General features: G+C 39.4%; 1 protein-coding gene across 3 annotated transcripts in view; it reads left to right on the top strand.

Moving 5' to 3' along the window:
* The first annotated feature begins 1,099 nt into the window (after positions 1-1,099).
* The window catches only part of rasgrp3 (RAS guanyl releasing protein 3 (calcium and DAG-regulated)), a 58,148-nt gene continuing 34,860 nt past the window's right edge, over positions 1,100-24,387 (top strand). The window contains exon 1 of one of the 3 annotated variants that reach the window (XM_042433010.1): positions 1,100-1,753. The gene's annotated coding sequence lies outside the window, so the exon portion shown is untranslated. Of the gene's footprint in view, positions 1,754-9,235; positions 9,521-20,881; positions 20,964-24,387 lie in introns of those variants that run through there. The other 2 variants (XM_042433008.1, XM_042433007.1) reach the window with 2 other exon arrangements.

Here is a 24,387-nt window from a genome sequence, read left to right as displayed (position 1 = left end):
GCAGAGTTTGGTATATTTAAGCTCTCTGATGGTGTATTCAGACAGAACACAGAGTTATTTTCAGACAAAAGGTAAAGTGGTGTGATTGTCAATGTGATCAAGTCAATGGAGTGGATGTAAGAAGATGTGAGATCCTTCTCTTTTATGAACATATAGATACAAGAGGAAAGGAAATGTTCTTGAGACAAATGAGAAAGAACTGGAGTTCTTGTAAGGTTTCGGTTGAGGGTGCTGCAGTGTGTGACACATGCACCATTCACAAGGTCACATACCAGCCTTATCACCACTTTCTGTGAACAAAGCTAATAATAGTATTCTAGTTTTGTTAATGACAAACCACTGAGTGACTGAAAATAAATTAAAGTTAATCAATACACAACATTTGAGAATGCACAACACATCTCAAGTTAGAGGAATACAATCCTGCATCCTGCACCTTTTTCTTTAGCCGTTATGACAAATGTTGGACAATGTGAGAGGACAACTTTTGGACAAGTCTTACAGAGCATGTCCATATGTGGCTAGTAGGCTTGAGTCTCACTTACAAGCCTTTTGGCCAAATAGAAAAGCTGTTTGTTCAAATGGCTAAAACTACTATGGAAAAATTTTTAGGCACTTAAGATGTTTAGATTCTTATCTATAATGCAATACCATCAGGGAGGCATCTGATTGGTCCCAAATTTATTCTGCAGTATGACAACAACCCCGAAATCCTAGAGAACTATCCTCAACAAGAAGAAGAACAAGAAGTCCTGCAGCAGATGGTTTGACCCCCACAGAGCCCTGATCTCAACATCATGGAGTCAGTCTGGGATTACATGAAGAGACAGAAGCAGCTGAGACGACTAAATCCACAGAAAAACTGCGGCAACTTCTCCAAGATGCAGGAACAACCAACCTGCCAACTACCTGATAAACTGTGTGCAGGTGAACCCAGAAGAACTGCTGCTGTTTTAAAGGCAAAGCTGTTTATTGATATATATATATATACATACATACATACACGTGTCTGTACATACATACATCATACATACATATACATATATATACATATATATTCTTCCTCAGCAGATGCAGTTTTCACAGTTACCATGGAACTGTAAATGTTAAAATTTCCACTTTTCTGAACACTTTCTGAGAACTATCATCCTTGTTGGCTTACAGTCCATCAGTTAAGGAAGATTATGGGATATGATCAAAAGCTACAGAAATGGCTCTTGTGATGAGATTGTTTTGCCAACTACTGTTTATGGGGTCAAGAATGAACTTTCGGTCGCAAACTCTGCATTTACCTGACAATGATCTCTGTGAAAATGATGATGTGCGTGTCTTGGAAGGAAAGTTGGATGTAGTGTGACAGTGTTAATCTCATTTTTCCTCTCTCTATTTTCCTCCTTGTCTGTCTGTCTCTCCTGCTTCGTCTGTCTCCTCCCCTCTGTCTCTATCTGTTGCAAGGCTACACACTGATATTTGCAGAGCTGTCCTGCACACCAACCTTTGTTTCCAGTAAACTCTGAATCTATTAATAGACTGTGTGTGTGTGTGTGTGCGTGTGTGTGTGTGTGTGTGTGTGTGTGTGACAAAGACAGAGGGAGAGTGTTTGTGGAAGTTATTGGACAGACAGAGTTAACCCCCAGCACTTAAAGCAGGATTTTGTGTATCACTGGCTGTCCCTGTGAGCACAGATAATACAGGATCATGATTTACGTGGCAGAGGTCACCTGGCAGTAATGTTTGTGTGGATCAGAGAAAGGTAAGTGCATCCCTAAACACTGCTGTGTGTGTGTGTGTGTGTGTGTGTGTGTGTGTGTGTGTGTAGGGAGAACAGAACTTTCAGCTATGAATTACAACAACTGTATTTGGGTGTTAATCTTCAAGTTCCGGTTTATTGTATTTTGACATATTTTGCCACAAAGCAGGTGACACTGTGGGCTTTTTTGAAATTTTGTCTCCATTTTTGGTGTGTTTCTGCATTGCACTTCCCAGCACTGTACTGTATCATTTGTATTTTCTGTTGATGAAGTTTGTTGGATGGTGGCGAGCGTATGATGACAAAAACAGCATCATTGTAGGTTTACCAGTGAAGTCAAAGATGAAACCTGGCGGGTGATTGTCAAGATTAAAGTAGAATGCAGGTTGACACTCATCTAACCCCAGTGATAATTCCCAGGATTAACAGAAAATGTTCTCAGCTTTGCCAAAACACTTGGTATTGTAATTATGATGTCTTTCTGCTGCCACATTTAACACTGATGAAACAGTATAACTTACATTTACATATACGTTTGCTTTGTTAAATACAGCTACATTGTGTGTATCACATATTTTGTTTTCTAGTTCAAACTTGATTTCCAGTGCTAACTGCACAACTGTGTCTTTTTCAGGAATGTTCATTTCTTACATCTGATCCTAAAATAAATAACAACAAAACTGAATCATAATCATAATCAGTATAATTCAAGGTTCCATACCAACAGTGGAATGTATGTGTGCTTGGCATTGAGTGAGTGGTCAGGGTCATGCCTCTTAGCAGCATGTCATTGTAGTGGATTGTATAATTAGACACTAGAGTAAAGTTTATATCTCATTGGACAAAGGCCACAGTAAGGCTGAACGGAAATGTTAAGTTGACCATTGTTAGGTTGTGTCATGTTAGTTCATATAAAGAGTTATTTAAAGCTCTATTAAGCGGTATCTTTTAATATTAACATTGAGGTAATGCTTCTACTACCACAGAGACCTGAGGCCAGATGCATAAAACTCTGTGTACGCACAAAGCCAGAAATATGCAAATGCATTCTTTTCCACTCCCATAATTAGCCATAAATGGATGAAGACACGCCCTGATGGACAGACTAGCCATTTTCATATCAGTTCACCGCCTGCTCCACCCGTCTGTACACCTATCAATGAAACAAACAGGAAAGAAGAAGTGCTGTTTCACCTGATTGTGTTGCACCGGTGAGGTTCTCCAACAGCAGAACAACTGTTATTATGCACAACAATTACGCATGGCTGTGTGGCTCTTTTTACCCTCCATATCATTAATCATCACATGGACTGTAAACCATCGTCAGCAGTGATATGTCAGAAATATAATCAATGAGTAGTTTGTAGCTCTCATATCTAAACCAACGATAAAATAAGAATATTAAGGCCAAAATAAAATGTGGACTCCTTTGTGAATTAAAGAATAATAAAATTAGTCACACAAAAGTAATCAATTAACGTTACATTCATAAATGTGCCTTTGATTGGCATTTTATAAACCCCCAAACAATCAGTGCAGTTGGTTATCAATCTAAACAACGTTTTACGAAAAGATTCTCTCTGGTACCTCATATTTCATCTCCACCTCATCACATCACCCTGTGTACGCCTGGTCTGAAGAATGTGTGAGCTGTGCACATTCTCACCACACATTCTATGTTTATACCAGTTAGTGTGCAGGAAGTGGTGTATGCATGGTTTTTGTGTGTATGCATTGTTTATGCATCTGGCCCCCGGTGTATGACTGCCGATAGCAGTAAGTCTGGTTTTGTCATGCTTTCCAACGAAACAAACTGAATGCGGTGACGTTCCTCGCTGGTGAGAAATGTGGTGACACAGATGTAGCACATGGCTGTCCACATCCTCCCTAGGCTGTTGCAATATCACAGAGACAAAGTAAATGAGTGGCTGGTTAAAAAAGTTAGCAAACTAAAGACCCTGATATAGTATATCTGGTGGAGACCAATACAGAGAGGAAATGAAGAGTAAATATTGAACTCACATTTGTCAGATGGACAACAATACAACAGATAGATACAAATGATACAGGCTGTTTCTACCAGACGTGTTTCAGCAATGTGTTTCAGTCATCCATCTCATGTGCATTTGAAGGATCAAATTTGTTTCAGTTTCAATCAGTTTTCTGGGAACTTTTCATCTACTCTGGCAGGGAAATTTTGTTTTGGATGGGTTGTGATAATTTAGGCTACTTTTTGTACTATCTGGGTGGTTTCCACTGATTAAAGTTATACTATATTCCAATAAATCAGCCCCTCCTCTCATCTGAGTAGGACGAGATTGACACTGCAGTGAGTTCAGTAGGCTGATACCACCTTCATGTCATAACAGAGTTATCGAAATTATGAGTTTATGACATATAAATAGCGTTCACGTCAACATCGAAGTTGCAGTTACAACTAGGATTTTTTTTTTTCTGAAAGCTCTGATATATCTGACTAGACACTGAAGTGACTGAAAACTAAACAAACATGGACACCTCACATCAGCCAAAGACTGACGTTCAATGTAATGAAACCCACATTTAATTGATATGGTATTATATTGTCACTGCACAGTGTTTTAATCTTTACATGACCAACTCTGTAATCATGCTCACCTTCTTGATGAATTCACATTTGCAAGTTGTTTACATGGGAATTTCTCCATCTCTATCATCCAACCTATATGACATGAATACAGCATCAGCATCAGACGTAACTTATGATCGTCTAAACCAAATGTCATTTCAGTTTATTAAAACAAAACTGAAACTAACTTTTTTCTTGTTCCAATTATTATTCTGTTTCACTTACAACAGATGTTCATGAGTGAAAACTTTTTATGTTAAAGCAGCACTAGGTTTACCTTAAAATAACAGCTTCACTCCCACTCCATGCCCCAAATGCCTGTTCTTGCATTATGTAACTTGGGTTAAGTGGGTACGATCTCCTGCAAGGAGTGTGCAGCGCTTTACGGCAACTATGGGTCTTCAGCTAACTATAAAAAGAAGCTAGCTCAGTATTCTCAGTATGGACTTCATGGCAGAGGCGAAGAGACTGAAAAGGACGTTGATGGAGGAAGCTAGGAAGAGATAGAGAGAGAGTGAACCGAGCAATAGGCCAGACAAGAGTAAATCTCGGACTGCTTTTTAGTCGTTTGCAAGAGCTTTGTGAAATAAAAGGCTGCAGGACAGATGCTGAGCTAACTCTCTTGCTGTTGGGCTAGTAAGTAATAATAGCTGGCTTTCCAAGTCTTATATTGTCGCACTTGCTTGATGTTTGGCTGTGGTAGCAAAGTTGTCGACTCGCTAGGTTTTGATCATGACAAGTCAGCCCATGTCAACAGAGGTTTAGCCGCTAGCTAGACATCTCGTGGTGATGATGAGGGACCGTTTCTGCTCTGTAAGTGCACAGAACAGTATCTGTGAGTGGCGAAGCATCCTTGCGAGGGAGCATTTCTGCTACTTACGCAAAATTGTGGTCCCGCAAACGAAGGGCTGTGACGAGCGCAAGCTTGACCCTCCTTATGCGTTCACAACTGTTCAACACTCATTCACTCATCAGGTTGACTTTTGAGACTTTGGAGGTGGGGATGGAATAGACAGTCTGCTCCTTTGATTGGTCACTTTGAATACTGACCATGACCTTTGATTAGCTGTTTGGTTTGATCAAACTGTCGAAGACGGGCAGTTGCCTGAGAGAACAAAGGGAAACATAAATAATGATATTTAGAGGCTGCTACTCTGTTTTTTTACCACTTACACTTAAGAAAAAGTGTTAGACATTGTAGCAAAAGCCTTAACACAACTGCCTGTCTTCGACTGTGTCAGTGATCAAACCAAACAGCCTCATGAGGATGTCTTTCCGCTTGTGGATAGTGTTCTGTGCGCTTGTATCATGTGTATACACCTGGTTTTTAAGTGCATGAGTTTTGAGACTAATTAAACACTATACCCCCCCATTTTGTAACTTACTGTAGACTGTAATAGGAAGCTTTTAATGGAGAAATGAAAGACTTGACATGATGTGTACTCAGCTCCCTCATATTCTTAATATTCTGCCAGTACCTGCAAACTTGCGCAAACAATTCAGGTTGTTATCACAGTTGTTAGAGCTGAATATGCAATTGACATGCATGATAGAAGGAAGACTGTCTGGGGAAACTGGTTGTGGCTGGTAAAGGTGTGAACACATATGCATACTAATAGTGCAGCTATTGCTGGTGGCACCAATCCGTTAAGCTAATGCCTGAGTGCTTTATGCGGTTAAAGACAAAGAAGATCTACTGTAGGTTGGGTACAACAATAACAAAAACCATGATTTGATTAAATAAAAGTTATTCTGCAGGTCTGATATTACTTCCATCTCAGGCTAGCATGCAAATAAAAAAATTCATCTCAAGTCAAAAAATTTGGTCAGTCTTTGTCAGTCTCACACCAAATAAACCTTGAAAATGTGCAACTTTGCACCCTTTATGTGCACTGTAGCCTATATCATATCGCCAACATTCTATTACACACATGCTCCACATTCAAATGCTTAGCAAACAATGTATATGGGCTGAAAACGCTGGCTGTATTTCAGCAAAACTACAACTTTCTCACATTCTTTTTTGTTATGATCACCAATGTCACAATAAATTAAACTGCGGAGTCATATTTGTGTAAAATCCTGTAATATTACTCTACCTTGTCAGTCGACATGGTTCTTTGGCTTTGTCTTGAGACCTTCCCCAACATTCTCAGTTGCCTGTAACAGCCTGTGGAGGGTGATTTCTATGTGAACGACGCGGGCCGGAAAATCCAAAGGATGGTACATCTTTGCGCGCTCCCAAGTGCTTTGCCTCTCTCCTGCTACCATCAACAAACAACCGGCACCCACCACAACAAATACAGTGCTATCTGAATAGAAACACCCTGCAGATATTAGCTCACCAGCTCTGCTACCCACCAGGTTAGCTAGTGGCTAGCTGCCTAACCATGCCAGCTATCACCATTTCTGGCTACAGTACCTTTGTTTTTTGGGGGGGTTAAGACGGTTAGCTGCCTCTGTCAACCACCACACATTTCACGACAAAATCACAGTGCGTTGCTCTCTGGCCACAGCTTGCCAAGCCTACCGGTGTTTAGTAAACACGGTTGGTAACGGTGGTGGTTTGTGAGTCGGGTTCAGGTGGTTGATTAACACATATTTTAGCAGGTTGGGTAGTGCGGACTGGTTCTCATAATGGGTTGGGTGGGTGCGGGTATTAAAAAACACTGACCCGCGAATCGCTACCAGCCAACAGCCACAGCACAGAAGGAGCCTCTGTGTGTTTGCTCTGTGTGTGTTTGTGTGTGAGCCATGGATGTAGAGCTGAATACAGGAACAGCGCTGGGCTTTGAAGCCAATTTGACATAGCGGCCAAACCATGTAATTACAATGTCTCTTGCTATTGGACCCAAAAAGACTTTTTCCCATAGACTTACATTGTGAAAGAGATGTCTGTAAATCAGTGGATATATTTTTTTGAGCGTCACAACCCCCGCGAAATGACTCGTCTCACTATCAGAATTTGATCCATTCAGTCCGATCACATTTCGAAAATTTAGAAGAGCTGCATAATTGAATTGTTTTATCCCCATTCAAGTTAGCCAGAGGGCTAAACTGGAAGTGAGCGGTCTTGGCCGGTGCAAGTCTCTAGTGAGCATGCTCCATGGGCCTGGCACATCAGGGGGGGTGCTGACTGGGAGTGAGAGATGCTTTGCTGAAGCACGGTACAAAACACAACATTAGAGATCTTTTATGTTATTATGAGAAGTGTAAGCGAGGAAGAAGACGTCACCTGCAATAGTCTTGCACCACCGTTCAAGCGTTAGCAACAGGATGCTGACTGCAGCTCACTTAACGGCCACCGGTGTCACTAATGAGATGGAATTTCTGAAACCTACATATAGAACCTTTAAATTTAACATCATCTAAAATCTAAACTTATTATAATTTATATAATTCATATAAATGTTTCATTATTGCCTAATTATACAGACAAATAGAAGACCAGAGGCAATAGGAGTGGTATATGTAAAAACTGGGCTACTTTTATGACGGGGTCTATGACTGGGCTACTTTTTGTCAGTCCTATCTGGCAGTACTAACAGCAGTACTGTGACTGAACACATCCACTGTTGACATGATGGAGGACTGCTGACATGCTGCTATCACTACACAGCCAGTGTTTCTGTGTATCTGCTGGCTGTATACTGGAAGATGGCGATATTATACTACCACAATAGCCATAACAACTTGATAAACCTTTGATATGACAGGGGGAAAGAGGACTAACTGTGGAAGACTTGAACATGATTTGGCTAAGCCAGTCAGCTGAAGCCTCATATCAGCTTCAGCTGAACTTAAAAATGGATTTTGGGCATTTTTCTTACATTAGTATCACGTAACGCGGGGATCTCTCCATAGCCTGTATGAACAGGAGGAACAATAACACTGTGTCTACAGAGAGCACTTCATCTGCTCTAGCTTATTTTTACACTTCAAGTCTATTTTTTTCCCCCGTTTTACTCAAATAACTTCTACTGTGATTGTATGTTGGGGTCTGAGCACCGTCACAATGTACCTGACCTATAAATACTGTGCCTGAACACATTCTGTATAGACACTGAGCACTAAAGCTGCTGCTCTGCACAGTGTAACTCTTTAAATGTATACATTTACTTGAAAAATGTGAACTGATCCTTTAAGAAATCCTTTGCAAGTTTGAAATTTGGGTTATTCATAGCACCTTCACCACACCAGGCAGTGTAAATTGTGGAATCAATAAACTTAAACCAATTTGACCCTGTTCTAAATAACTCACTAAAGTCCAGTGCACTACAGCAGTCATACAAGACCTTACTGAAAATGTGTGAGAGACAATAAGAACTGGAGTTGAATTCTTTTTGTTCAGCCAGGCAGCAGGATGTGCAGTCAGTGTTTTTGTTTAGGCAGACATTTTTAGAAGCCCAGAGAGACAAAACAATGTGTGCAACGTCATTAGAGTGGAATATGGGATGGGTTGACCCTCTCACACAAGAACAGAGCAACAATGCAGGAACACATGCACACGCACGCACTCACACACACACACATACACACACATATGCACTTTACCCTACTTGTTAAGCTGTGATGTAGAATATTACTCAGAAATCTTTAAAGAATGAGTCACTTAAACTTTGCCGGGTTATAACCATGCATGTCACAGGGCATTTACTGGGTTAAGTTATCATGAATGTTGCTCAGATTTGAGACAGGAAGACGCGCCGAAACAAACACTAACGTGCGCACAAGCATATTGTGATACATTTCCTGCTCTGCTTTTTTCCACTTTACCTTGTGTGGTCCCTATATTTAGCTCAGTGCAGGGAAACCAACCAACACAGGCAGGAAAACTAAGTTGGGAAAGAATTGAAGGAAGTCTACTGGCCATTTAGACAAACAACTCACACACTGGGATCAGTGCTAGCTGTACTGTATGGCTGAGACAGACAAAGGGCTTCAGAATGATAGAGGGGCATCTAAAGAAAGGGATGGGAGATATTTCGATCCTGCGCTGACAATTGGAGAGCTATGCTGGGTTTAGTAGCAGCCTTGAGGATCCAGGTGGATTTGGGTTTTGATGTGGATTTGAATGTTCAGAAGGTGGATTTATGCATGTTTAAAAGGTGGATCCATGTGGTCTGTTGGTAGATCTTGGCAGACTGAAGGTCTCAGATGAGGTAAGATACATATGTAGTTGCCTAAATGTTTGAATGGGAACCTGCAACAACATTAAAAGCTAAGATGAAAGCCTGTAGTCATTACTATCTGAATTAGGACCTAAAATATCTGGCTGATATCATTTGTAAAGTGAATTTTAATGTGCTACAATAGAATATTGACAGTTTTGTGCTGGTTCTCATGGACATCATGTGAAGACTTGCCTGTTGTTGCACACTCAAATCTGTCAGATATTATGCAGGACAGTTGTTTTTGTCAGGACTTTAAAGGATAAGTCCACAGTTTTACTGTTCATACTGGCTGTTCAAAGATCCCCTTCTAATGTACTTTCAGTATAAATGATGAGGGCCAAAATCCACAGTGTGTCCACACAGTCATTAAAAAATGTATCTGAAGCTTATATGAGGCTTCAGCAGTCTGAGTTAGTCATATCAAGTAGATATCTGCCACATTTACAGTCTTATTAGCATCAAATTCCCTCTTTGTGTTTCCTCGGACAGTGTTTCCCTGTTGAGCTGTGGTGGAAGTATAGTAACAAAAAGAGGGACTTTGGCACTAAAAAGACTAACGTTCAAAGATATCTACTTGATTTGACTCATTTGGACGCTGAAGCTTCATATTAGCTTCACATAAACTTTTAAAGACATCTTTACACAGGCTTGTGGATTTTGTCCCCCATCACTTCCATTGTAAGGTCATTATGAAGGGATCTTCTAATGGTCAGTATGAACAGGAGGAATGATTACAGCAAGAAAAACATGTTTAATGTTCATTTGGGCTCCTGACTGTTGTTTTAAGACACACTTGAAAGACTGTGAAGTCCTTTAAGGGGCTTGTTTGATTATAGTTGTATGTGCTTGATAGTCCTATGGTGACTGTATATAACACATGATATGAACACACAGTCTGTCATTTGTACAGTGTGATCCACTCCATTGTCTCCCAGATGAGTTAAAGGGAGTGAAGGCACTCATTTGCTCCATTTCTAATGAGGTGATGTTCTGTTTGACAGTAAATTACATATTCAAATATTGTCAAACATGCACAATATGCACGTGTATCAGTTCACTAGTAATAATATCTTCTTTTATCTTCTATTGTTCGGTATTCATGAACAAACCTTCATGTTATAGTAGTGTGGGGCTTGCACATGATGCACATGGTTGCTTGTAGTTAATTTCTACCTGAGATTTGAACACTTGAGTTACAGCTATGGTAGTATTCTCTCCTATGCTTTAATCTTTTAAAATATTGTTGCAACTGCAGTATTTTACTCTGGACAATGACATTTCACCATCGACAGCTTAATTTCAACATTCAGCAGTACATCGTACAACCTTCTCTGGAGGTTTATCTAGCTTGCTCTCTCTATTTCTTTCCCCTCTAGGTAGCAAGTTATATAATACGCACTTATTATTTCTTGTGTGTTTGGTGAGAACTGGAGCACACATGGTTTTTGAGCAGACAGCATGTTGCAATGTGCCACCATGTGTCTTTAACTGCTCTGATGACCCCCTGACCTTTCCTCTAGAGCCACAACCAGGCCAAAGTTTCTTTCCACATGAGAAATGTCAAAATCAAATTGGCAGTTTGCCTATTCAGCATATTAATGCTCCTCAAAGAATAAATCCTTTCCATCATGGACACTCCATGACTTTCCCCTAGCACCGCACCTTGGACCAAATGTCACGTTTGCATAAAGGGTATCTCATTATCTAGCAGGCACATTGCCGTGATATTCCCTGAGTGCATTCATTCATATCTCCGATCTCTTTTATTTTGAATGTCTTTCTCCTAAAACCATCCTCAGGACAAACTTAACATTTTACTGCTTATAATGTAACATATAGATCAATCTTGGTATTAATTTAAATTATATAACTTAAATCTAAAGAGGCAATGCTACAATACGGAGAGATGGGAGTTTGTGGACGATCTCATTTCTTGTTGATAGATTTTAACACCAGTGTTTAGTTTAGTTTAGCTCTCACAGGTTAACGTGTGGACAGCTTTTGTGACAACATATGAAAAGCTCACAGCTCGTCTGCTCTCCGTTGTGTTTTGAACACAGTCGACTGGAGTTACATGCATTCGTAATGAGTGGCAGCACGAAAGACACATGCGACATCTAATAAGCATAATTATTTCATTGGTTGTCACCTAAGCAACTACTCGGAATACACTGACGGTAATCTGACTCTCTATGAATTTATGAAACAATTCCAATCACCTGGCGGCACTTTGTCCGAACCAGAGTGAAGTTACCACTGAGTTTAATGAATAACCCCACTGACTGCTACAGGAGCACTGTTTCCCACGCTTTTGCTCTCTTTACAGAACAAGCCTACATATCATGTTAGAAATGGCATGTAGTCTGAAAAGTTACTGATCAACTCTAATCAACTGCACAGAGACACTATTATTGTGCCTATGATTTAAATTCTAGGGTTAGTGGAATAGTGACCGATAAAGACATTACTATCATCATCATCATACATTATACTGAAAGGTGTTTCTAATATTTTGCCCCCCTCATGTATGTAAAATATTAGAAACATCTTTCAGTATAATCCAACAATTTTAAGCCTGGTCAGAGCCCTCTACTGTACATCAACAAGAAATGTCTCTTTCAGCCAGCTACAGTCTAAATTTAGTCTCCCTGCTCATAGTCATGTTGTTCTGTTACCTGCAGGTAAACTTTGATAGACATTACACCTCCAAAATACTGTCTGTTTCTCAGGTTACACAGCCCACCTCCTCTAGTCATCTCAAGGAATCCAGGATTAAGGGGTGTTTGGGGATATCTGATGAGCTTTTGGGATGACTGGATGGAGGGAATCAAAGACTTTTCCATTAATGCTAGACTTCAGCTTCTACAGTTTAAAGTCATGCTTTGCATTCAAAGACCAGACTTTTTGCATTGGTTTCATCTATTTGTGACAAATATAAATGGAAGTGAGGGGACCCTGACTTTTTTTTTTCCCCCTCAACAGTTCAAAAACCTGTTGAGGAAATATCCCATTTACTGGGAAAGACTGTGGACTTGCTGTTTTAGGTTGTTCTGAATATCCCTAAAACTGCTGGATGAGACAGCAGGCTTTAACGTTTTGTATAGCTAAAAGGGTCATTTAAGAGAATGAAATCATCCTCCCCTCCGTGTTTTAAGAAGAGGCTCAGTGATATTTATGGTTTCCTGTCTTTATTTGGAGGAGATTAACCAAGTGAACATTTTCCCGTTGAAAAGACATTTAAACGGCTACGATCACTGGTGAATAGACATTCGAAGCAGATTCACAAGTGAACGTTTTTTCACTGACTATTTAAAGACGTTGATTAAACGTTCACATTTAGACCATATTTCACTGGGATTTGCAATACTGGCATTCAACTGAGACGTTTGGATGTGGTTTCTTAGTTAGGCTCCAAAATGACGATATGCTATTATTTGCACATTGTAGAAAATGAAAAATTTCACTGTTGCAAATCCCAGTGAAATATGGTCTAGCGGAGGAGGTTTCCCACACTGGGTCTCAAACCCCAGTCTGCCAGACCACAGATGACTGTGCTGACCACTCATCCAAAGCTCAGCTCTGCCAGACACACAGACCTGCAGCTATTAATACATTTGTGACATAGAGACAGACAGCAGAGCAGAACAGAGGAGAGGGACGGAGACAGCCATGTAAACCTTGCTATGCTATGAGACACGACCTGCGCGCTGTTATTTCTTCTTCCTGAAAACAAATCATTTCAAAATTATTTGTACGAAACAAATATTTGTAAAAACCCACTATTTATGCTTTTCTGTGCGTATCACAATTTGGCTCCACCCCTACTATATAGTTGCATATTTATGTCATTTTATATGAAACATTAACTGTGTTGCGATTACGTCTTCATACAGACCACATTTCACCTCTTTCATCATCTCTCTTTCAAGCTACAACTGAACAAAATATCAAAATGATGAAACCAATTTGTGATTTGTGACACATTGATGTTGTAACTGCTTTTTAGCTGGTTGAAAAGAGGGCGAAAAGAGCTCTTAGATGTTCAGACCGAATAACACCCAATTTTCAACAAGAAATCAATATTGAAATCCCAGTTGGTGCTTACAGGGAATCATCTGACTCATAATGTGAATCTGGGAGGTCCCTTTATTGATTATATCAGATACAGATTGACTTGGCTGCAGTTAAGTAGTGTTGTGTATGTTGATTTATTTGCTCCTTTTGGGTGTGGCTCAATGTACAGTTAATCTGAAACACATTTTCATGGTGAGGTATGGACTTTGACTGTGTACAGAAAACATCAGCTTGTACTCATCTATGGACATTAGAGGCTTCTGACCTGTGTGTAGCAGTCTCTTAGCTGTGTTTGTGTACTTGTTCTAAAAGTTCAAAATAAAATGATTACAAAAAAAGAACATTATGTGGAGTGTATCCTCAGATGAGTTGATCGGTGCTCTTTGAGAAGGATGAGTGAGAGTGTTTAGGTAACACAGTCCAAAAGGAAAGTGGAGCACACAGGCTTTTCTTTATTTGCTGGGGGTTCAAATGGATGTCATGTATGCTTTGTTTTATCTTTGTCAGATTCCAAAAAGAAAGTAAGGCATTTGGTGCTTACACTTAGTAAATGAAGTGAAGCTGTGTGCTCCAGTTCCATTTGGGTTATGTGCAATAAGTGTCCTCACCCTGCAGAATGTCAAGTGGCTCTGTGGAGGGCTTCAGAGGGGAACGGTGGAACAGCACATTGCACTGTTATTCATGTACACATGAAATTTGTGTGTCAGAATCATTAGAAATCTGACTAACAGTGTTAGTAGTAAATATCTCAGTTGAAAGAGAGATAATATACTCAGGTAAAAGTTATAAGCTGAGTTAATGTTCCACTGTAGGACACTCAACTGTTTTCCCACTATGACTCATTTATTGCTTAGGGTTTGATCCAAAATGATATCCGCAAAAGCTGAAATAAGTCTATACACTGGCTTGTATTTATAGCTTTGTGTGCGTGTGTGTGCACACCTGTGAGTACATGTCCAGGGATCAAATTGAGCTGGCTTTTTTCCGTCACTGTGACCTGCTGATGACACATCAGTTGTACTTCGCTGTCTCTGACCTTACTCTGACCTTACTCTGACGTCACTGTCTGCAGACACGATTCACAATGTCGCACCCACACACACACACACACACACACACACACACACACACACACACACACACACACACACACACACACACACACACAGAATGTCTACATTAGTTTGAACTCATGTCCAGTCAGAGTGGAGCACTAAGTTGCACACAAACAAGAAAGCGTGCACAATGATATGATTAACTGCAGGTACTTCACTCGATTATTTAATTCCTGTTAACACGTCAGCATCCCAGAGAAGCAGCGGTTTTACCTGATTTTCTTCTTGAATCTGCACATTCATGCTTACATACCATGACTACTCTAAGTCCACCATGTGCTATGGTTGTCAAATGTCGCAACGTGGCTGGTTTGTTTATTCTAGAATGTGTGTTTGTTTTCAATAATTTAACCTGTTTGAGTGTATTTTGGTTGCTTAATATTAGACATTATTCTGATATATCGGGGTGGGGCACTGCACAAGAGGAATCAAACAGTAGTCCAAATCAATATTTTGGAGGAAAAACTATGTGATGGTGGTTTGAATCATTTAAAAGCAATGTGATGTAAGTAAATGTAGGGTAAGTTTTGATAAACAGGTGTATCGCAACTGGAATTGATTTTTTCTTTGCAATTTGCGATTCATTAACGTGATTAATATTTTTCATTTCAGCTCACCATTAGAAGTAAGAGAGCTCATTCAAGCTCAGTTATTGGATCTTTCTTGCCGAAATGTACCTCGGGAGTTGTAGTTAATTTTGAAACTTACTTAATTCGAAATTTTTACGTACACAGGCTTGTCCCTTCAACTTTCTTTTTTTTTTTTTTTTAATCAAAGAACCAGAATGTTTCTATATGTTTTATAGATATATCTATATAACAGCTGTTCATCTTATGACAACTTAGAATATAAATGGAAGAATTTCATGCTGATCCAAGCCATAGGAGAGCTCCAACTGTGAGTCACATGACATTGTCTACGGGAAAACTGAAAGGGATTTTAACTTGCAGAACCAGGAGCTCCCACTTTGCAACTCTATGGCAGTGATCACTCTGTTTAGTGCAGTACATTTACTATTTGGCATATTTTCTGAATGTATCCAATACATAGTTACCTCAAAAACTCCACAGTGGAACTAAAAAAGTGTCATCCATGGCATGTTAAGTACTGTCTACAACAATCCCACAATGAAATGCACCATATTTTATGTGCAATGTGAAAATGACTGACTACACTTGTCAGTGAGAGTATTGCTCACTACTGAGTAAGGTACTGACTACAGAGTGTCTATTATATAGGGAATAGTGAATGAGTCTATGGCATTATAATACACTGTTAAAGACAACAAAACATGAACTACATTTTATAGCCCATCACTACTACTACTGATGAAAGCATCATCTTTATAAGTTGTTAATGAGATAGCATTACAACAGTATTTACTCAGAAATTACATATAAAAAAGAAGAAAAAAATAGTAGCTACAGTCATAGTGACAATAACCATTTTTAAAGAATGTGCAGTGTGGCTATAAAAACCTGTTTTGTAGCTGAAGCCATTGGATGCTTTGTAAAGCATATGCAGCAGACACCAGTCTTCGTCCCCTTTGTTTAACCTCACTTACTCTGTTTGCAATGCTCTTCAAAAATGAATAGTGGTAGTTGTTTATATTTTACATTTCTTTTTTTATTGTGGTAGGGGAAAAACATTATTTTAAATACTGACCTTATGCCTGAAGCTGAGACATGTGCTTTTACAGTCAAACAGTCTATGAAATATTCATAGTGCCTACTGGAACCACTCACACATGAAAATGCAAGGTTAAAGCATTATGTTGCAGGTTATATAATGCCTTGTCCCTCAAGACTCAACATGCTTTAGTATTTGTGTTATAGCGCAGGATGTATTTGTTATGCAAAGAGGTTGCAGAAATGCATTTCATTAGACTTACTGGTAAGAAGAAGATTTAAAATGTATACCATTTACCATGACTTCCTGGCAGCAGTGCCTTGAGCTCAGCCGGTTGCTCCAATCAACAGAAATGAGCCACTGTATACTTAAGCCATGTTCTGCTCAGGGGACACATTGTCATAGTGAAAATACATCTAAATATGTAGTAAGATTGCAACTAATAATTATTGTCATTATTGAGGACTCTATTAATTATTATTTCTTTGATTAGAGAGCCATGGTGATGTCTTCAAATTGGTTGGTTTTGTCCAATCAACAGTCCAAACCCTAAAGAGATTCAGATTCCATTATATAAAACAGGGAAAAGCAGAAAATCCTCATATTTGAGAATCTGGCACCCATCGCTCTGAAACAGACTGGTGGGTGTGGTCAGAAGTGCATGTTATGTTGTATATGTACGTGATGTTCCAGGGTCATGGAGTACACCTGTCCATCACTGCAGCAAGGTTAGAAGTTAAACCACTGGAGGTCAGAAGAAAAGGAAATTATTAACATGCTACAACCTATATTTGACAATGTAGCTAAACAGAAAACTAACATATATACACAGTGAGTGCAACAACAAGGTGGACAGTGCTGATAACAGCAGAAGAGCTCCAGTCCAGCGTTGCTTTCCTAACTTTATGAGCTAAATCCCAGACTAATTATTACCCAAACAGGGTACATCTTATTTAGACAGTGTTCTTTCACTTGTTGTCTCTATATTGACTTTTCACATCAGACATTTTGACTTGTCAAAGCAGGAAAAGCGCAGATGTAAATAATAACATTAACGACATGTAACACTCCCTGGTCTGCATAGACCACACACAGAATTCAAATATGCACAAGGAGAGTAGCTTTTAGGCTACTTGTGTATCTATCACCACAGATACCACATTATAACTTAAAGGACAAGTCTGTTCATATTCTATATTTTTCTTACTGAAAGCTTCTGTGACATCTTCCTTTATTCTGATGAGCATGGGCACTGTAGTTTATTGTGAAATACCATAAATACCATAATACCCATAAATACCATTTTAGTGGTGCAACTGAAAATCGTCCTCAACAATTTACACCAGTTTACATTACATTACATACTTACATCTTTATTAACAAATGGGAAATCAGAATGTATTGAGAGATGGAATCAATACATTGTTTGTTTTGGTCTTTTCTTGGGATTTGTTGACTTTAACAAAAATATCGCAACTTCCCAGCCTTCCATAGGTGTGATAAATGGTGACGAGGTGACCTGTCCAGGGTGTAAATACTTGAGCTCTTGTATACTGTGATAGGTTTCACGTACTGCGACCCTGAACAGTTTAGCAGAAAATGGATGAATGGGTCAAATAATAACTAATAAGCAGCAATGCATGTAAATGTGCTCAGTGGCTGACATCCTTTGAGGTTGACTTTGATAATGTGGGTGAACATAACTTTTCTTTTTCTTCATGCATGCCACTGGTCATCCAAGTAAATCCTCAGTTCCACTATTAGCTCAGTTCAGTGGACACAGATTGCTACAGTTGGATGTAACGCATAAACTCTCAACACAGCTCATAATCCCTCAAAGTCCTGTGTACATAGTTCCAACATTCTTCACAGTGTCAGCAGTTTATTTTCAAAACTACAAAGCCACATTTTGGGGATTTCTGGTAGAGTTCTATCCCAACTGAGCCCCCCTGAAGCAATCAAACAAAAGCTGAATAAATGAATCTACCTTGTAGCACCTGAGGCCAACAACTGTAATAGTCATTTTTGGTATTTCTTTCTGCAGAGTATTAGAATTCACCAAATGGGAAAAATAACAAAAATAAGAAGAATGGAATCTGCACATAAACTTGCTAAATTTGTATATTTTGTACATGGAATTTGCACTTCCAAGCAAGTCTAACTTTTCTACATTCTCTAAATGAGTTTGACAAGTTAGCAGTAATTACCTTGAGAACCATGTTAAATCTGCACAATTACTTTATTCATTATTTACTTTTTTTTTCTTTTTTAAATATTACTTGTCTTATTTATCTCCCAGGGCAATGACATGTTTAATCCTGTGTTTATCTTCAAAAGACAAACTTTCAAATTTATGATCAAGAAGATCATTTACTTTCTGTTTATGGCAGTAAAGCAACAGATAATCAGCCACACACAGCATCAGGTTTGAGCCACTCGCTTTCATTTACCGATATATTAGTGCGGTATGATCGTTTCAACCTATTCAATGATGCCGACACAAAAAATGTTAAGCATTACTGCATCATTTTTTTGGCCACTTGGCGGCAGCATTGGGGCTTTAATGCAACTAATAAATTCAACAGCAACCAAAGAAAAAAATCATGCAGCCTTTTTTCTGTTGCCTTTGCCGCCCTCCGCCAAAGCACCTAGGCATACTGCTGCAGGTAGAAAAATGACGTCACCTTATGTAGTCTTTTGATCTTCAGGTACATAATATTTTTTTCTGTTACTTGCCGGCAATTATTTGGATTCTGTTTTCCCCCAAAACTCATCAAAAGGTCACATTAAAGGATGACAGACATTACTGGGGTTAAGTGGATATTGTTTAATGTTCTATCCTTCTATCTGTACTATGTCTTTTTATTGCTACAATTACAACTCATTAGAAGCTAATGAAGTACAGTGGGTTGGATTAACCGGGCTGTGGAGGTTATGTACTCACTGATGAAACAGGACATATGAGTTGCTGTGAACACACACATGCGCACACACACTCATAGACACAGAGGCCATCTGCTTAAGCCGTCCTGCCAGCTGCCTGAACTCAAGGTCGGTGTAACATCTGTCTGCAGCAGTAGACTAAACATGAGTTCAAACCTGTCTAGTCTGCTCTGACCATCAGATTCATTCCAAACCCGACACCTGTTCAGTGTGTCTGCTTGCCATTGCGTCCCTGTGAGAACAACAGTGAGTTTTAGATGGTTATATTCAAGCAGCTACATTAGAAGTTTAACTCTGTGAGGGATTAGGTCACAGTACAGTCAAGTGTACACTGTTAAAGTATGATCAACCGAGGGCTGTAAATGAGGCATTAATATGATTTGATTACCATGAAAAACCTCTGTGGTGAATTTTACATTGTTTACATCTGGTTGCTTAAAAGGTACAAAGAGAGATTTGCTTTACTACTGAGAACTACAGCAGCAATTCATTTGTAATCATTTTGACATAAATGAGTATCTTTTTATCAGCTAAAATTCTATATTAAATAAAGAAACATTTCTATCAAAAAAAAGGAAACTGGCTTTCTTTAGTGATTACAGAACTTTCTAGAAATACAAAAAAAAACTTTAAAAGCTGCACTAATTAATATTTAATAGATCAAATCACTATGTGCAAGATGAAAGGTGTCACTAGTAGTGACTAGAGATTTATCACTGTAGTCTTTTACTTACGTTTAGCTCATTGTTTTGGTATGATGGGCCAAAATTTCCATAGAAGCCGCAGGCAGCAGTTTTCAGTAAAAAAAAAAAAAGGCTCTGATAACACTACCTGCTCAGCACCAAACAGCAAACAGACAAAGTTAGTGACTAGCTGGTGATCATAGTGGAGCATTAAGCAGCTAAAGAAGCAGATATTTCCCTCAGGACTTAGTGAGGTGCTAAAGGGCGAACTGAACCTAAAAAGGAGAGTGAATTTCACTTAAATGTATGGATTGACTTGGGACATGATAATTGAGAAACCTAATTTATTGTTTTTTTGTTTCAATAAGGATCACAAATGTTAATGTTAAAAGTGTTAAATGTTCATTTTAGCCCACTGAAAGGTCAAACTAAAAAATATAAATCAGATAAATTAAATGATAAAAAAATTCAATGATCAAAAAAAAAAAATACTGACAGGGTCTTTAGGAGCAAATTTCTCACCTCAGTCTCACTTTAATCAACAATTTTTATTATTATATTTTTATGGAGTTCCCCCTTTCAAAGTGTGCAGGTTAGAATTTACGCATGTAATGATAGTTAGATAGAAGATTAAGGCCAGGTTTGTTATCAGTGGAAGGTTCTCACAAATACAATAAACCTGATGTGTGTGTTCGTGTGTGTGTGTGTGTGTGTGTGTGTGTGTGTGTGTGTGTGTGTGTGTGTGTGTGTGTGTGTGTGTGTGTGTGTGTGTGGGTTAGGTCACATGGCAGAACTGCTGCTGCTCCAGGCTGCTGTGTTTACCAACAAGAGGAGGAGGAGGAGGAGGTCATAGCGTAGTATACGCTATGGGAGTCTCTCTGCTTGACAGCCAGTAGCAGCCTGCAGCATCTAGCAGCAGTTACAGTTATCTCAGTAAGGGGACTGCTCTTTAGCCTGGATGGTTGCTGGTACGCTGCTGTTTAGGGGGTAAGACTGACTTAAATATATACTGTATAATATAGACTGTGTAGTTTGTGTGTTTGTAATTGCTAGTTTCTGTGACAAGATTTAAAGGCTTGTTGTTGCCTTGCAAGAGGAAGAAACTAGATAACAGTTGACTGTTTTTAGCTATTGCTTCATTTTGTGTCATTAAGGCCGTCGGTCTTGGGCTGAGGCAGTGTGTGGTAAGAACTACAAGTCAAAGATGACATTTTAGTACAGTTGCATCTCTTAAACTGGACTTTTGTGGACAACATTAATAGACCTTCATGTGTGGCAGGACAGAGTAGTGTATTGAGTATGTGTGCAGGTGAATGTCTTTGCATATGTATTATACTGTCTGACTGTGCATCTGTGTGTGTGCACCTACAAGCAGTTTATGTCACTAGGCTATGCATAAGCACACAATGACGCATCCGCAAACCAGAGGCAGAGACACAGTGACCCATTGTGGAGGCAGAAAAGCACAAGTCATGCTAAAGGGCACAGCTGACTGTAACATGCACAGCCGAGCTGTGAAATCAAAAAGGAGGAAAAACATAAGAATGTGTTAGTGTGTGTATCCTGTAGCAGTTGACATATAATGCATTAATGTTTGACACACCGTGAAAGCAGTGTGATGTCCACACAGACGACGTGAAAGGGAACATTTTGAAAGTTTCAGAATGGCCTGTTTGTTGTTGGTGTGGCATCTCTGCGTCACACTGTTGAGACTGGAGGTAGCAAGCGGCATTAAGTGTCAATGCTTAAATTGTGGATATTTTCTGTGCTTACTCTGTCATTTTACTTTTATTGATGCATTCATTTGAAAGTTATACTTTTCTTTAAGCACTGACCCACATTTAAAAACACACTAACTTCAGAGGCCTCTTATGACAAGTCCAAAACCACACAGATGAGATTGAGTCAAGATCAAGATCAAAAAGTGAGTCAGACCCAGCTTGAAGTACAAGTTAGCTATCTTTTACACTCAAGATACCGTTCTGGAGACTGACAGGAACAGGAGATCACTGCTGTTGTGGTATATTGTGAAATTATGAGATATATTGCTGGTGGGGTTTTTGTGAGGATTTTGAACGTCTGTGTGGGTTTCCTCTGGTGGCTCCAAAAGGCATGAAGGTAATGTATTTGGACTGTAGGTGTGAATGAGAGTGTGAATGTGTTTGTCGTATTATGATGTACCCTCCTCTGCCTCAGGCCCCTGCAACCCTGAACAGGATTATGTTTACAGAATGAAGGGACAGAATTGAAACTTGGTAATGTAGAATTACCTAGAGAGAAATTCTGTTGACGATCCTCCGAATTGAAGTGAACATGCTGCACATGGCTGTTATCCTGCTGACCGCACCACTGGACTTTACAGCAACTCATAAACAGAAATAACTCACTGAATTAGATACACTTCATGCCTCTGCAGTCAAGTAAAAGCAAATAGGTCAAATGTATTACTTTAGATTGGACCGATAATGTAACACTCCATCTCCTTCAGTAGTCACTGACGTCTGTCATTGTCTTGGCATCCTTCTGTCTTTTTCTTACTTTTTGCTATCTACTGTTACTGACATTACTGATGTATGAGCCACACTGGGGAGAAGAAGAAGACGTTGTCGAGAGGGGTTTATCCTCTTAGGCGCATGAATGTATTGAGCAAATTTCAACTGCTTATTAGATGATTAGAAATCCTGTGTATAAATTTCACATTTTGGCCTTAGGGTGGTGTGAGAGAAAAGGTCATGTCCAGTGCCCGTATGACTCATTACTCAGGATAAGATAAGCAATTATAACACCCGACTGTCGTTTTTGTTTGCAACGTCCAACGTCTGTCGGGTTAGAGCACTGTCAGTAGTAGTCTGAGTAAAATTTTACAAATAAGCATTTCTAACTTGGTTTTGATTTAGCTTTAGGCTGTAAAACAAAAAAGTACCTAGTTTGTTCTACTAGTAATATGTACTTCACTCTCAATACTAAATGTCAACCCCAGACTCACTTCTGGATAAGTAGGTATAAATAACGGACAGGTGGAAAATCTATTTGGAGCTGTCTCCATGCTCTTGAAAACAGAATTCAAAAGTATGCCAGACTCAGATTTACAACTCTTATTGCTTGGGTCATGACAACTATAGTACCTTTTATATTAACTATAGTACCGGGGTCGTATGTCAGAAAAGGTTGAGCAACCCTGACCTTGGCTGTTCCTTGTCACATGGCTAAACAAGGATTAAAAGAGGATGCAACCAGTGGATTCACCAAGGCAATGTCCCTCACAAGCACCTAGCAATGCTGGTCCATAAGATTATTTTTTAAACAGGAAAATGGGAAAAACAGTTACTTGTAACAATTGTGTAAGACACTATCCATACCATCCCGCTGCTTGCTCGTTTACCTACTTAGCTTAGCAGCCAGCCTTTTGCAATCATCCTCACAGGAGCCTGAATACACTGTTTGTATACTGTATGTTCTCTTCCAGTCATCACTATTCAACTAAATCCTCCAGCTTTACCCTTGTGCCAGGACACAGGATATACAATCAAGATCAGTTGTCTTAACAACCATGTAATTGCTCATGGCTGTGCTATGGATCTCTCGTCAGCAATAAAATGAAATGATTTTTGAAATGGATTTCGCCACAAGCAAGCCAGGCTGTGGTAAAAGCCAGTAACTTCCTACGGGTTTGTACCACTTTTATGACTGTATTTCTACTTGTATGTCAGCAGGGATGTCCTCAGCTGATCAGCAAGAATGTCTTCAGAGCTGATCAAGACTTATTTCAAATCAGAAATGCCTCATAGGCCGTGTTGTGTGCTGTGGAGATGGCAGTGTAGGTCTATCACTTGGCCAGTGAACAACTTTGGTCCAGACTGAAATATCTCAACAACTATTGGATGGATTTCCATGAAGTCTGAGGCTTGATCCTCAGACTTCTTTCATGATCCCGACTTATACTTCTAGTGCCATTGTCAGCTCAAGACATTAATGCATCCAATACTTTGGTTTATGACCAAATACCTGCAAAACTAATGACATTCCCATCAGCCTCAGCTGTAATATGTGTTTAGGGCTAATTAGCAAATGTTCCTATGCTAACATGCTAAACTAAGATGGTGAATATGGTAAACATTACACCTGCTAAACATTAGCATGTTAGCACTGTCACTGTTAGCATGCTGATGTTAGCATTTACACAGCACAGTCTCACAGATCCACTATGTCTATAGGCTATTAGGGCCCTATTTTAATCGGGCAAGCTTCTTCAAAGTGGTGGATCTTGAGTCCATAGACTGCAAGTGCAAAGTGCAAAAAGGGCTGGGTGAAGTAGAACACAGTTCTGAGGGTGTGGTGATTAATAAATACACTCTGCCAGTCACATTACTGGTCTCATAGCTCTGAAACAGCTGAGCCAATCGCAGTGAAG

Source organism: Thunnus maccoyii, chromosome 14, assembly GCF_910596095.1.
Source record: "Thunnus maccoyii chromosome 14, fThuMac1.1, whole genome shotgun sequence".
Lineage (NCBI taxonomy): Eukaryota > Metazoa > Chordata > Actinopteri > Scombriformes > Scombridae > Thunnus > Thunnus maccoyii.
Note: the sequence above shows the minus strand (reverse complement) of the source record. Positions and strands in the feature narration are given on the sequence as shown.